The sequence below is a fragment of the Acipenser ruthenus genome, chromosome 11 (assembly GCF_902713425.1).
Source record: "Acipenser ruthenus chromosome 11, fAciRut3.2 maternal haplotype, whole genome shotgun sequence".
Taxonomy (NCBI): Eukaryota; Metazoa; Chordata; class Actinopteri; order Acipenseriformes; family Acipenseridae; genus Acipenser; species Acipenser ruthenus.
The window spans coordinates 13,713,743-13,727,002 of record NC_081199.1 but is presented as its reverse complement, the minus strand read 5'-3'; the positions used below and the strand labels follow the sequence as shown (position 1 = coordinate 13,727,002).

General features: G+C 42.4%; 15 non-coding genes across 15 annotated transcripts; all 15 read left to right on the top strand.

The window, feature by feature from the left end:
• Positions 1-668: 668 nt before the first annotated feature.
• trnaq-uug (transfer RNA glutamine (anticodon UUG)) lies at positions 669-740 on the top strand. The gene has a single exon. It is a non-coding gene; the product is annotated as a tRNA-Gln (tRNA).
• Positions 741-1,180: 440 nt separating this feature from the next.
• trnae-cuc (transfer RNA glutamic acid (anticodon CUC)) lies at positions 1,181-1,252 on the top strand. The gene has a single exon. It is a non-coding gene; the product is annotated as a tRNA-Glu (tRNA).
• Positions 1,253-2,245: 993 nt separating this feature from the next.
• Positions 2,246-2,317, top strand: trnaq-cug (transfer RNA glutamine (anticodon CUG)). Its single transcript has one exon. It is a non-coding gene; the product is annotated as a tRNA-Gln (tRNA).
• A 1,021-nt stretch (positions 2,318-3,338) lies between these two features.
• trnaq-uug (transfer RNA glutamine (anticodon UUG)) lies at positions 3,339-3,410 on the top strand. The gene has a single exon. It is a non-coding gene; the product is annotated as a tRNA-Gln (tRNA).
• A 440-nt stretch (positions 3,411-3,850) lies between these two features.
• Positions 3,851-3,922, top strand: trnae-cuc (transfer RNA glutamic acid (anticodon CUC)). Its single transcript has one exon. It is a non-coding gene; the product is annotated as a tRNA-Glu (tRNA).
• Positions 3,923-4,915: 993 nt separating this feature from the next.
• trnaq-cug (transfer RNA glutamine (anticodon CUG)) lies at positions 4,916-4,987 on the top strand. The gene has a single exon. It is a non-coding gene; the product is annotated as a tRNA-Gln (tRNA).
• A 1,021-nt stretch (positions 4,988-6,008) lies between these two features.
• trnaq-uug (transfer RNA glutamine (anticodon UUG)) lies at positions 6,009-6,080 on the top strand. The gene has a single exon. It is a non-coding gene; the product is annotated as a tRNA-Gln (tRNA).
• Positions 6,081-6,520: 440 nt separating this feature from the next.
• Positions 6,521-6,592, top strand: trnae-cuc (transfer RNA glutamic acid (anticodon CUC)). The gene has a single exon. It is a non-coding gene; the product is annotated as a tRNA-Glu (tRNA).
• Positions 6,593-7,588: 996 nt separating this feature from the next.
• On the top strand, positions 7,589-7,660 carry trnaq-cug (transfer RNA glutamine (anticodon CUG)). The gene has a single exon. It is a non-coding gene; the product is annotated as a tRNA-Gln (tRNA).
• Positions 7,661-8,680: 1,020 nt separating this feature from the next.
• Positions 8,681-8,752, top strand: trnaq-uug (transfer RNA glutamine (anticodon UUG)). The gene has a single exon. It is a non-coding gene; the product is annotated as a tRNA-Gln (tRNA).
• A 440-nt stretch (positions 8,753-9,192) lies between these two features.
• Positions 9,193-9,264, top strand: trnae-cuc (transfer RNA glutamic acid (anticodon CUC)). The gene has a single exon. It is a non-coding gene; the product is annotated as a tRNA-Glu (tRNA).
• A 996-nt stretch (positions 9,265-10,260) lies between these two features.
• trnaq-cug (transfer RNA glutamine (anticodon CUG)) lies at positions 10,261-10,332 on the top strand. Its single transcript has one exon. It is a non-coding gene; the product is annotated as a tRNA-Gln (tRNA).
• Positions 10,333-11,354: 1,022 nt separating this feature from the next.
• On the top strand, positions 11,355-11,426 carry trnaq-uug (transfer RNA glutamine (anticodon UUG)). Its single transcript has one exon. It is a non-coding gene; the product is annotated as a tRNA-Gln (tRNA).
• A 440-nt stretch (positions 11,427-11,866) lies between these two features.
• Positions 11,867-11,938, top strand: trnae-cuc (transfer RNA glutamic acid (anticodon CUC)). The gene has a single exon. It is a non-coding gene; the product is annotated as a tRNA-Glu (tRNA).
• A 996-nt stretch (positions 11,939-12,934) lies between these two features.
• Positions 12,935-13,006, top strand: trnaq-cug (transfer RNA glutamine (anticodon CUG)). The gene has a single exon. It is a non-coding gene; the product is annotated as a tRNA-Gln (tRNA).
• Positions 13,007-13,260: the final 254 nt, after the last annotated feature.

Below are 13,260 nucleotides of genomic sequence, written 5' to 3'. Positions count from 1 at the left end.
TTTTCAGCACCTCAAAGTTGAGGCTGTGTTTTTGTCACATTTTGTGACTGTTGGGGAGCACCTCCAACACAGACAAATACTTTCCTGTAGTCGCAGGATAAACATTTTTGTCAAAAGAGAACGAGAAAAACTAATAATAATAATATCATAAAAATAAATAAATAAATGAAATAAAAAAAAAAAAACTGCGACGAGGATACGATTGTAACCGGTATATAGTGCACTAATAATCCTACACCAAAGCTCCTGATCCAGTGCCACGTTTTCACTGCAGCCACTAGAGATGAATGGTGACCGAGTCATTTTTTTACTTCATTTCTTTCATTTTCTGTTATGCAGAGAGAAATAAACGTCGCCGTCTTTCAGCAGTTGATCTCGAGTGGTATACTTTAAAAAAAAAAAAAACATCTAGAAACACCAACACAACGCAGATATAGAATAGCCGGAGTGTGAGCGCAGGCAGGGAAACAGAGAAGCGGGTTTCAGCTCTTACTAGTCAAGGAGAGACACACACAGACCGGTTACACCATTCAAATCCACGCGTGCAGATGTCGTTTCAGCTCTTGCTGCATCAGATAGCTTCAGCCATTGTGAAGTATTCGAAAATGTTTGAAAGAAAATCATAATATCCAGAGAGTCCCTGCAACGTAAAACCGACATAGGTGATTGGTTCCATGGTGTAATGGTTAGCACTCTGGACTTTGAATCCAGTGATCCGAGTTCAAATCTCGGTGGAACCTTCCGTTTATTTTCATTGTCTTACAAAAACAAATTGAAAATCAGGTTTTGATTTTAAGTGACCAATGTTGTAGACTCCCACTGCTAGCTTTAAAAGCATTAACTGGTGGGACTCGGTTTTACAACCTTCCAACGTACCCCTCGGTGCTTGAGTAGATGTCCAATGCGCTATCGATTGCATCACAGAGCCTCTCGAGGGCAGTAAGCAAACGTACCTACCAGCAAACTAAGCGCGGCATGGTCCGGAATAATCTGAAAGGGAGAACTACTTCTAGTTCTTGAACAATTAGAAATGGACCACAGCAATTCATTTAATTATGCGGCAGTTTATTATGATTCATTGTCTGTCACTGCTCAGGGCTTGGGGGCTGTTCCGTTTTCGATGCTTCAGCTTTGTTAGCAAAGGAATTCCTGGCCAGCCGTGCAGACCTCCACAGCAGCGTCCCTGGTGGTCTAGTGGTTAGGATTCGGCGCTCTCACCGCCGCGGCCCGGGTTCGATTCCCGGTCAGGGAAGTTACTTTATTGCCCATTAGTATTCCGATTAAAACCATTCTATTACTCTTCATTAATCAGATGTACATATGTCTATTTCTTGGCTGTGGCCCGACTGCATTCAATTAAAAGCACACCCTTGATATTATTACAGGGTCTGTGCACATTGATTCGCAACCCCTTTTGGCATTAACTTCTTTTCAGTCTGCAGAAAAGGATTTTACAATTGCTCCTTACAAGTGAGAGGACAGCTAGGGTTTAACCACCCCCCTCTACACAATCACACAGTTAGCACAATAAGTACCGACTAAAAAGAGACACAGAATTATTCTATGCAGCCACTCATTCAGTGCTCCAGTGCTGTGACGCGCAGCAAATCGGTAGGTGCGTTCAAGTGCCTGTAACTCAAAAACGGAAATCGGTAGGTGCGTTCAAGTGCCTGTAACTCAAAAACGGAAAGGGCTAGGCACGCAGTCTACATACCAAACGAAAGAGGAGGCTCCGCGATTTCCCCTGATATCTAACATGCCCAGGTGTCATGTTTCTAGAATAAACTATAGCGTCCAGAATACAGTGGTGCCTTCACTTGCTAGGAGACAGCTGTGCGAATTTGTATTTGAAAGTGTATATTCACTTATAAAGATCCAACGTATTTAGTTTATAAGGGCATGTTTATTAATTTAAATTAGCAATACCGATGTTATTCAAACCGTTTCTAAATATACATGTGTAATACATATATTGTCATGTGTCTTATTTTTTCAATGTGAGCAGTTTTTGTGGCGCACGATTGGGTGCTGATAGTGCAGTTCTCCAGACCTGCTGCCAGCTGCCAGTATGAACCAAGAAATGAAACGTCGCATTTTGGATTCGACAGGAAAAATGGATATTGAAGGACTGTGTGCAATCAGAACGGGGAGAACGCCTTGCGGTCCAGGGTTTGTCAGCAGTAGGGGATTTTACACCTGGGAGCTGAGGATGTTACAGCCATTCCTCTCTCGCTTGCTCCGCAGTGGTTCCATGGTGTAATGGTGAGCACTCTGGACTCTGAATCCAGCGATCCGAGTTCAAATCTCGATGGGACCTGTATTTAACCATAAGTTTTGATCATGTGAACTACCAAATGTCATATGACTGGACCACAAGTGTACAATCGGTCATATAAAATACAATGCAGATTGCGGTATCTGAGGTCGAAAATGGTTTAATAACAAGTAATGTGTATTTTCAAGTGTTTCTGTTTAATTTCAGAAATGCCCTGCGCTTAATTTTAGTCCTAGATTGTAGTAGAGAATGACAGTAGTAGCGCCAATAATGTCCCTGATACGTTTCATTGCACAGGTCTCTGGCACGCATTTCTTTGTGTGTTGCAGGACGCCGTGGCTTAGATGGTTACAGCGCCTCCCTAGTAAACGGTGTCTTTGGTTATATATTTTTTTTTTCAGCACCTCAAAGTTGAGGCTGTGTTTTTGTCACATTTTGTGACTGTTGGGGAGCACCTCCAACACAGACAAATACTTTCCTGTAGTCGCAGGATAAACATTTTTGTCAAAAGAGAACGAGAAAAACTAATAATAATAATATCATAAAAATAAATAAATAAATGAAATAAAAAATAAAAAACTGCGACGAGGATACGATTGTAACCGGTATATAGTGCACTAATAATCCTACACCAAAGCTCCTGATCCAGTGCCACGTTTTCACTGCAGCCACTAGAGATGAATGGTGACCGAGTCATTTTTTACTTCATTTCTTTCATTTTCTGTTATGCAGAGAGAAATAAACGTCGCCGTCTTTCAGCAGTTGATCTCGAGTGGTATACTTTAAAAAAAAAAAAAAAAAATCTAGAAACACCAACACAACGCAGATATAGAATAGCCGGAGTGTGAGCGCAGGCAGGGAAACAGAGAAGCGGGTTTCAGCTCTTACTAGTCAAGGAGAGACACACACAGACCGGTTACACCATTCAAATCCACGCGTGCAGATGTCGTTTCAGCTCTTGCTGCATCAGATAGCTTCAGCCATTGTGAAGTATTCGAAAATGTTTGAAAGAAAATCATAATATCCAGAGAGTCCCTGCAACGTAAAACCGACATAGGTGATTGGTTCCATGGTGTAATGGTTAGCACTCTGGACTTTGAATCCAGTGATCCGAGTTCAAATCTCGGTGGAACCTTCCGTTTATTTTCATTGTCTTACAAAAACAAATTGAAAATCAGGTTTTGATTTTAAGTGACCAATGTTGTAGACTCCCACTGCTAGCTTTAAAAGCATTAACTGGTGGGACTCGGTTTTACAACCTTCCAACGTACCCCTCGGTGCTTGAGTAGATGTCCAATGCGCTATCGATTGCATCACAGAGCCTCTCGAGGGCAGTAAGCAAACGTACCTACCAGCAAACTAAGCGCGGCATGGTCCGGAATAATCTGAAAGGGAGAACTACTTCTAGTTCTTGAACAATTAGAAATGGACCACAGCAATTCATTTAATTATGCGGCAGTTTATTATGATTCATTGTCTGTCACTGCTCAGGGCTTGGGGGCTGTTCCGTTTTCGATGCTTCAGCTTTGTTAGCAAAGGAATTCCTGGCCAGCCGTGCAGACCTCCACAGCAGCGTCCCTGGTGGTCTAGTGGTTAGGATTCGGCGCTCTCACCGCCGCGGCCCGGGTTCGATTCCCGGTCAGGGAAGTTACTTTATTGCCCATTAGTATTCCGATTAAAACCATTCTATTACTCTTCATTAATCAGATGTACATATGTCTATTTCTTGGCTGTGGCCCGACTGCATTCAATTAAAAGCACACCCTTGATATTATTACAGGGTCTGTGCACATTGATTCGCAACCCCTTTTGGCATTAACTTCTTTTCAGTCTGCAGAAAAGGATTTTACAATTGCTCCTTACAAGTGAGAGGACAGCTAGGGTTTAACCACCCCCCTCTACACAATCACACAGTTAGCACAATAAGTACCGACTAAAAAGAGACACAGAATTATTCTATGCAGCCACTCATTCAGTGCTCCAGTGCTGTGACGCGCAGCAAATCGGTAGGTGCGTTCAAGTGCCTGTAACTCAAAAACGGAAATCGGTAGGTGCGTTCAAGTGCCTGTAACTCAAAAACGGAAAGGGCTAGGCACGCAGTCTACATACCAAACGAAAGAGGAGGCTCCGCGATTTCCCCTGATATCTAACATGCCCAGGTGTCATGTTTCTAGAATAAACTATAGCGTCCAGAATACAGTGGTGCCTTCACTTGCTAGGAGACAGCTGTGCGAATTTGTATTTGAAAGTGTATATTCACTTATAAAGATCCAACGTATTTAGTTTATAAGGGCATGTTTATTAATTTAAATTAGCAATACCGATGTTATTCAAACCGTTTCTAAATATACATGTGTAATACATATATTGTCATGTGTCTTATTTTTTCAATGTGAGCAGTTTTTGTGGCGCACGATTGGGTGCTGATAGTGCAGTTCTCCAGACCTGCTGCCAGCTGCCAGTATGAACCAAGAAATGAAACGTCGCATTTTGGATTCGACAGGAAAAATGGATATTGAAGGACTGTGTGCAATCAGAACGGGGAGAACGCCTTGCGGTCCAGGGTTTGTCAGCAGTAGGGGATTTTACACCTGGGAGCTGAGGATGTTACAGCTATTCCTCTCTCGCTTGCTCCGCAGTGGTTCCATGGTGTAATGGTGAGCACTCTGGACTCTGAATCCAGCGATCCGAGTTCAAAGCTCGATGGGACCTGTATTTAACCATAAGTTTTGATCATGTGAACTACCAAATGTCATATGTCTGGACCACAAGTGTACAATCGGTCATATAAAATACAATGCAGATTCCGGTATCTGAGGTCGAAAATGGTTTAATAACAAGTAATGTGTATTTTCAAGTGTTTCTGTTTAATTTCAGAAATGCCCTGCGCTTAATTTTAGTCCTAGATTGTAGTAGAGAATGACAGTAGTAGCGCCAATAATGTCCCTGATACGTTTCATTGCACAGGTCTCTGGCACGCATTTCTTTGTGTGTTGCAGGACGCCGTGGCTTAGATGGTTACAGCGCCTCCCTAGTAAACGGTGTCTTTGGTTATATATTTTTTTTTTTCAGCACCTCAAAGTTGAGGCTGTGTTTTTGTCACATTTTGTGACTGTTGGGTAGCACCTCCAACACAGACAAATACTTTCCTGTAGTCGCAGGATAAACATTTTTGTCAAAAGAGAACGAGAAAAACTAATAATAATAATATCATAAAAATAAATAAATAAATGAAATAAAAAAAAAAAACTGCGACGAGGATACGATTGTAACCGGTATATAGTGCACTAATAATCCTACACCAAAGCTCCTGATCCAGTGCCACGTTTTCACTGCAGCCACTAGAGATGAATGGTGACCGAGTCATTTTTTTACTTCATTTCTTTCATTTTCTGTTATGCAGAGAGAAATAAACGTCGCCGTCTTTCAGCAGTTGATCTCGAGTGGTATACTTTAAAAAAAAAAAAAAACATCTAGAAACACCAACACAACGCAGATATAGAATAGCCGGAGTGTGAGCGCAGGCAGGGAAACAGAGAAGCGGGTTTCAGCTCTTACTAGTCAAGGAGAGACACACACAGACCGGTTACACCATTCAAATCCACGCGTGCAGATGTCGTTTCAGCTCTTGCTGCATCAGATAGCTTCAGCCATTGTGAAGTATTTGAAAATGTTTGAAAGAAAATCATAATATCCAGAGAGTCCCTGCAACGTAAAACCGACATAGGTGATTGGTTCCATGGTGTAATGGTTAGCACTCTGGACTTTGAATCCAGTGATCCGAGTTCAAATCTCGGTGGAACCTTCCGTTTATTTTCATTGTCTTACAAAAACAAATTGAAAATCAGGTTTTGATTTTAAGTGACCAATGTTGTAGACTCCCACTGCTAGCTTTAAAAGCATTAACTGGTGGGACTCGGTTTTACAACCTTCCAACGTACCCCTCGGTGCTTGAGTAGATGTCCAATGCGCTATCGATTGCATCACAGAGCCTCTCGAGGGCAGTAAGCAAACGTACCTACCAGCAAACTAAGCGCGGCATGGTCCGGAATAATCTGAAAGGGAGAACTACTTCTAGTTCTTGAACAATTAGAAATGGACCACAGCAATTCATTTAATTATGCGGCAGTTTATTATGATTCATTGTCTGTCACTGCTCAGGGCTTGGGGGCTGTTCCGTTTTCGATGCTTCAGCTTTGTTAGCAAAGGAATTCCTGGCCAGCCGTGCAGACCTCCACAGCAGCGTCCCTGGTGGTCTAGTGGTTAGGATTCGGCGCTCTCACCGCCGCGGCCCGGGTTCGATTCCCGGTCAGGGAAGTTACTTTATTGCCCATTAGTATTCCGATTAAAACCATTCTATTACTCTTCATTAATCAGATGTACATATGTCTATTTCTTGGCTGTGGCCCGACTGCATTCAATTAAAAGCACACCCTTCTTGATATTATTACAGGGTCTGTGCACATTGATTCGCAACCCCTTTTGGCATTAACTTCTTTTCAGTCTGCAGAAAAGGATTTTACAATTGCTCCTTACAAGTGAGAGGACAGCTAGGGTTTAACCACCCCCCTCTACACAATCACACAGTTAGCACAATAAGTACCGACTAAAAAGAGACACAGAATTATTCTATGCAGCCACTCATTCAGTGCTCCAGTGCTGTGACGCGCAGCAAATCGGTAGGTGCGTTCAAGTGCCTGTAACTCAAAAACGGAAATCGGTAGGTGCGTTCAAGTGCCTGTAACTCAAAAACGGAAAGGGCTAGGCACGCAGTCTACATACCAAACGAAAGAGGAGGCTCCGCGATTTCCCCTGATATCTAACATGCCCAGGTGTCATGTTTCTAGAATAAACTATAGCGTCCAGAATACAGTGGTGCCTTCACTTGCTAGGAGACAGCTGTGCGAATTTGTATTTGAAAGTGTATATTCACTTATAAAGATCCAACGTATTTAGTTTATAAGGGCATGTTTATTAATTTAAATTAGCAATACCGATGTTATTCAAACCGTTTCTAAATATACATGTGTAATACATATATTGTCATGTGTCTTATTTTTTCAATGTGAGCAGTTTTTGTGGCGCACGATTGGGTGCTGATAGTGCAGTTCTCCAGACCTGCTGCCAGCTGCCAGTATGAACCAAGAAATGAAACGTCGCATTTTGGATTCGACAGGAAAAATGGATATTGAAGGACTGTGTGCAATCAGAACGGGGAGAACGCCTTGCGGTCCAGGGTTTGTCAGCAGTAGGGGATTTTACACCTGGGAGCTGAGGATGTTACAGCCATTCCTCTCTCGCTTGCTCCGCAGTGGTTCCATGGTGTAATGGTGAGCACTCTGGACTCTGAATCCAGCGATCCGAGTTCAAAGCTCGATGGGACCTGTATTTAACCATAAGTTTTGATCATGTGAACTACCAAATGTCATATGTCTGGACCACAAGTGTACAATCGGTCATATAAAATACAATGCAGATTCCGGTATCTGAGGTCGAAAATGGTTTAATAACAAGTAATGTGTATTTTCAAGTGTTTCTGTTTAATTTCAGAAATGCCCTGCGCTTAATTTTAGTCCTAGATTGTAGTAGAGAATGACAGTAGTAGCGCCAATAATGTCCCTGATACGTTTCATTGCACAGGTCTCTGGCACGCATTTCTTTGTGTGTTGCAGGACGCCGTGGCTTAGATGGTTACAGCGCCTCCCTAGTAAACGGTGTCTTTGGTTATATTTTTTTTTTTTTCAGCACCTCAAAGTTGAGGCTGTGTTTTTGTCACATTTTGTGACTGTTGGGGAGCACCTCCAACACAGACAAATACTTTCCTGTAGTCGCAGGATAAACATTTTTGTCAAAAGAGAACGAGAAAAACTAATAATAATAATATCATAAAAATAAATAAATAAATGAAATTAAAAAAAAAAAACTGCGACGAGGATACGATTGTAACCGGTATATAGTGCACTAATAATCCTACACCAAAGCTCCTGATCCAGTGCCACGTTTTCACTGCAGCCACTAGAGATGAATGGTGACCGAGTCATTTTTTACTTCATTTCTTTCATTTTCTGTTATGCAGAGAGAAATAAACGTCGCCGTCTTTCAGCAGTTGATCTCGAGTGGTATACTTTAAAAAAAAAAAAAACATCTAGAAACACCAACACAACGCAGATATAGAATAGCCGGAGTGTGAGCGCAGGCAGGGAAACAGAGAAGCGGGTTAAAGCTCTTACTAGTCAAGGAGAGACACACACAGACCGGTTACACCATTCAAATCCACGCGTGCAGATGTCGTTTCAGCTCTTGCTGCATCAGATCGCTTCAGCCATTGTGAAGTATTCGAAAATGTTTCAAAGAAAATCATAATATCCAGAGAGTCCCTGCAACGTAAAACCGACATAGGTGATTGGTTCCATGGTGTAATGGTTAGCACTCTGGACTTTGAATCCAGTGATCCGAGTTCAAATCTCGGTGGAACTTTCCGTTTATTTTCATTGTCTTACAAAAACAAATTGAAAATCAGGTTTTGATTTTAAGTGACCAATGTTGTAGACTCCCACTGCTAGCTTTAAAAGCATTAACTGGTGGGACTCGGTTTTACAACCTTCCAACGTACCCCTCGGTGCTTGAGTAGATGTCCAATGCGCTATCGATTGCATCACAGAGCCTCTCGAGGGCAGTAAGCAAACGTACCTACCAGCAAACTAAGCGCGGCATGGTCCGGAATAATCTGAAAGGGAGAACTACTTCTAGTTCTTGAACAATTAGAAATGGACCACAGCAATTCATTTAATTATGCGGCAGTTTATTATGATTCATTGTCTGTCACTGCTCAGGGCTTGGGGGCTGTTCCGTTTTCGATGCTTCAGCTTTGTTAGCAAAGGAATTCCTGGCCAGCCGTGCAGACCTCCACAGCAGCGTCCCTGGTGGTCTAGTGGTTAGGATTCGGCGCTCTCACCGCCGCGGCCCGGGTTCGATTCCCGGTCAGGGAAGTTACTTTATTGCCCATTAGTATTCCGATTAAAACCATTCTATTACTCTTCATTAATCAGATGTACATATGTCTATTTCTTGGCTGTGGCCCGACTGCATTCAATTAAAAGCACACCCTTCTTGATATTATTACAGGGTCTGTGCACATTGATTCGCAACCCCTTTTGGCATTAACTTCTTTTCAGTCTGCAGAAAAGGATTTTACAATTGCTCCTTACAAGTGAGAGGACAGCTAGGGTTTAACCACCCCCCTCTACACAATCACACAGTTAGCACAATAAGTACCGACTAAAAAGAGACACAGAATTATTCTATGCAGCCACTCATTCAGTGCTCCAGTGCTGTGACGCGCAGCAAATCGGTAGGTGCGTTCAAGTGCCTGTAACTCAATAACGGAAATCGGTAGGTGCGTTCAAGTGCCTGTAACTCAAAAACGGAAAGGGCTAGGCACGCAGTCTACATACCAAACGAAAGAGGAGGCTCCGCGATTTCCCCTGATATCTAACATGCCCAGGTGTCATGTTTCTAGAATAAACTATAGCGTCCAGAATACAGTGGTGCCTTCACTTGCTAGGAGACAGCTGTGCGAATTTGTATTTGAAAGTGTATATTCACTTATAAAGATCCAACGTATTTAGTTTATAAGGGCATGTTTATTAATTTAAATTAGCAATACCGATGTTATTCAAACCGTTTCTAAATATACATGTGTAATACATATATTGTCATGTGTCTTATTATTTCAATGTGAGCAGTTTTTGTGGCGCACGATTGGGTGCTGATAGTGCAGTTCTCCAGACCTGCTGCCAGCTGCCAGTATGAACCAAGAAATGAAACGTCACATTTTGGATTCGACAGGAAAAATGGATATTGAAGGACTGTGTGCAATCAGAACGGGGAGAACGCCTTGCGGTCCAGGGTTTGTCAGCAGTAGGGGATTTTACACCTGGGAGCTGAGGATGTTACAGCCATTCCTCTCTCGCTTGCTCCGCAGTGGTTCCATGGTGTAATGGTGCGCACTCTGGACTCTGAATCCAGCGATCCGAGTTCAAATCTCGATGGGACCTGTATTTAACCATAAGTTTTGATCATGTGAACTACCAAATGTCATATGACTGGACCACAAGTGTACAATCGGTCATATAAAATACAATGCAGATTCCGGTATCTGAGGTCGAAAATGGTTTAAAAACAAGTAATGTGTATTTTCAAGTGTTTCTGTTTAATTTCAGAAATGCCCTGCGCTTAATTTTAGTCCTAGATTGTAGTAGAGAATGACAGTAGTAGCGCCAATAATGTCCCTGATACGTTTCATTGCACAGGTCTCTGGCACGCATTTCTTTGTGTGTTGCAGGACGCCGTGGCTTAGATGGTTACAGCGCCTCCCTAGTAAACGGTGTCTTTGGTTATATATTTTTTTTTTCAGCACCTCAAAGTTGAGGCTGTGTTTTTGTCACATTTTGTGACTGTTGGGGAGCACCTCCAACACAGACAAATACTTTCCTGTAGTCGCAGGATAAACATTTTTGTCAAAAGAGAACGAGAAAAACTAATAATAATAATATCATAAAAATAAATAAATAAATGAAATAAAAAAAAAAAAACTGCGACGAGGATACGATTGTAACCGGTATATAGTGCACTAATAATCCTACACCAAAGCTCCTGATCCAGTGCCACGTTTTCACTGCAGCCACTAGAGATGAATGGTGACCGAGTCATTTTTTACTTCATTTCTTTCATTTTCTGTTATGCAGAGAGAAATAAACGTCGCCGTCTTTCAGCAGTTGATCTCGAGTGGTATACTTTAAAAAAAAAAAAAAAAACATCTAGAAACACCAACACAACGCAGATATAGAATAGCCGGAGTGTGAGCGCAGGCAGGGAAACAGAGAAGCGGGTTTCAGCTCTTACTAGTCAAGGAGAGACACACACAGACCGGTTACACCATTCAAATCCACGCGTGCAGATGTCGTTTCAGCTCTTGCTGCATCAGATAGCTTCAGCCATTGTGAAGTATTCGAAAATGTTTGAAAGAAAATCATAATATCCAGAGAGTCCCTGCAACGTAAAACCGACATAGGTGATTGGTTCCATGGTGTAATGGTTAGCACTCTGGACTTTGAATCCAGTGATCCGAGTTCAAATCTCGGTGGAACCTTCCGTTTATTTTCATTGTCTTACAAAAACAAATTGAAAATCAGGTTTTGATTTTAAGTGACCAATGTTGTAGACTCCCACTGCTAGCTTTAAAAGCATTAACTGGTGGGACTCGGTTTTACAACCTTCCAACGTACCCCTCGGTGCTTGAGTAGATGTCCAATGCGCTATCGATTGCATCACAGAGCCTCTCGAGGGCAGTAAGCAAACGTACCTACCAGCAAACTAAGCGCGGCATGGTCCGGAATAATCTGAAAGGGAGAACTACTTCTAGTTCTTGAACAATTAGAAATGGACCACAGCAATTCATTTAATTATGCGGCAGTTTATTATGATTCATTGTCTGTCACTGCTCAGGGCTTGGGGGCTGTTCCGTTTTCGATGCTTCAGCTTTGTTAGCAAAGGAATTCCTGGCCAGCCGTGCAGACCTCCACAGCAGCGTCCCTGGTGGTCTAGTGGTTAGGATTCGGCGCTCTCACCGCCGCGGCCCGGGTTCGATTCCCGGTCAGGGAAGTTACTTTATTGCCCATTAGTATTCCGATTAAAACCATTCTATTACTCTTCATTAATCAGATGTACATATGTCTATTTCTTGGCTGTGGCCCGACTGCATTCAATTAAAAGCACACCCTTCTTGATATTATTACAGGGTCTGTGCACATTGATTCGCAACCCCTTTTGGCATTAACTTCTTTTCAGTCTGCAGAAAAGGATTTTACAATTGCTCCTTACAAGTGAGAGGACAGCTAGGGTTTAACCACCCCCCTCTACACAATCACACAGTTAGCACAATAAGTACCGACTAAAAAGAGACACAGAATTATTCTATGCAGCCACTCATTCAGTGCTCCAGTGCTGTGACGCGCAGCAAATCGGTAGGTGCGTTCAAGTGCCTGTAACTCAAAAACGGAAATCGGTAGGTGCGTTCAAGTGCCTGTAACTCAAAAACGGAAAGGGCTAGGCACGCAGTCTACATACCAAACGAAAGAGGAGGCTCCGCGATTTCCCCTGATATCTAACATGCCCAGGTGTCATGTTTCTAGAATAAACTATAGCGTCCAGAATACAGTGGTGCCTTTACTTGCTAGGAGACAGCTGTGCGAATTTGTATTTGAAAGTGTATATTCACTTATAAAGATCCAACGTATTTAGTTTATAAGGGCATGTTTATTAATTTAAATTAGCAATACCGATGTTATTCAAACCGTTTCTAAATATACATGTGTAATACATATATTGTCATGTGTCTTATTTTTTCAATGTGAGCAGTTTTTGTGGCGCACGATTGGGTGCTGATAGTGCAGTTCTCCAGACCTGCTGCCAGCTGCCAGTATGAACCAAGAAATGAAACGTCGCATTTTGGATTCGACAGGAAAAATGGATATTGAAGGACTGTGTGCAATCAGAACGGGGAGAACGCCTTGCGGTCCAGGGTTTGTCAGCAGTAGGGGATTTTACACCTGGGAGCTGAGGATGTTACAGCCATTCCTCTCTCGCTTGCTCCGCAGTGGTTCCATGGTGTAATGGTGAGCACTCTGGACTCTGAATCCAGCGATCCGAGTTCAAATCTCGATGGGACCTGTATTTAACCATAAGTTTTGATCATGTGAACTACCAAATGTCATATGTCTGGACCACAAGTGTACAATCGGTCATATAAAATACAATGCAGATTCCGGTATCTGAGGTCGAAAATGGTTTAATAACAAGTAATGTGTATTTTCAAGTGTTTCTGTTTAATTTCAGAAATGCCCTGCGCTTAATTTTAGTCCTAGATTGTAGTAGAGAATGACAGTAGTAGCGCCAATAATGTCCCTGATACGTTTCATTGCACA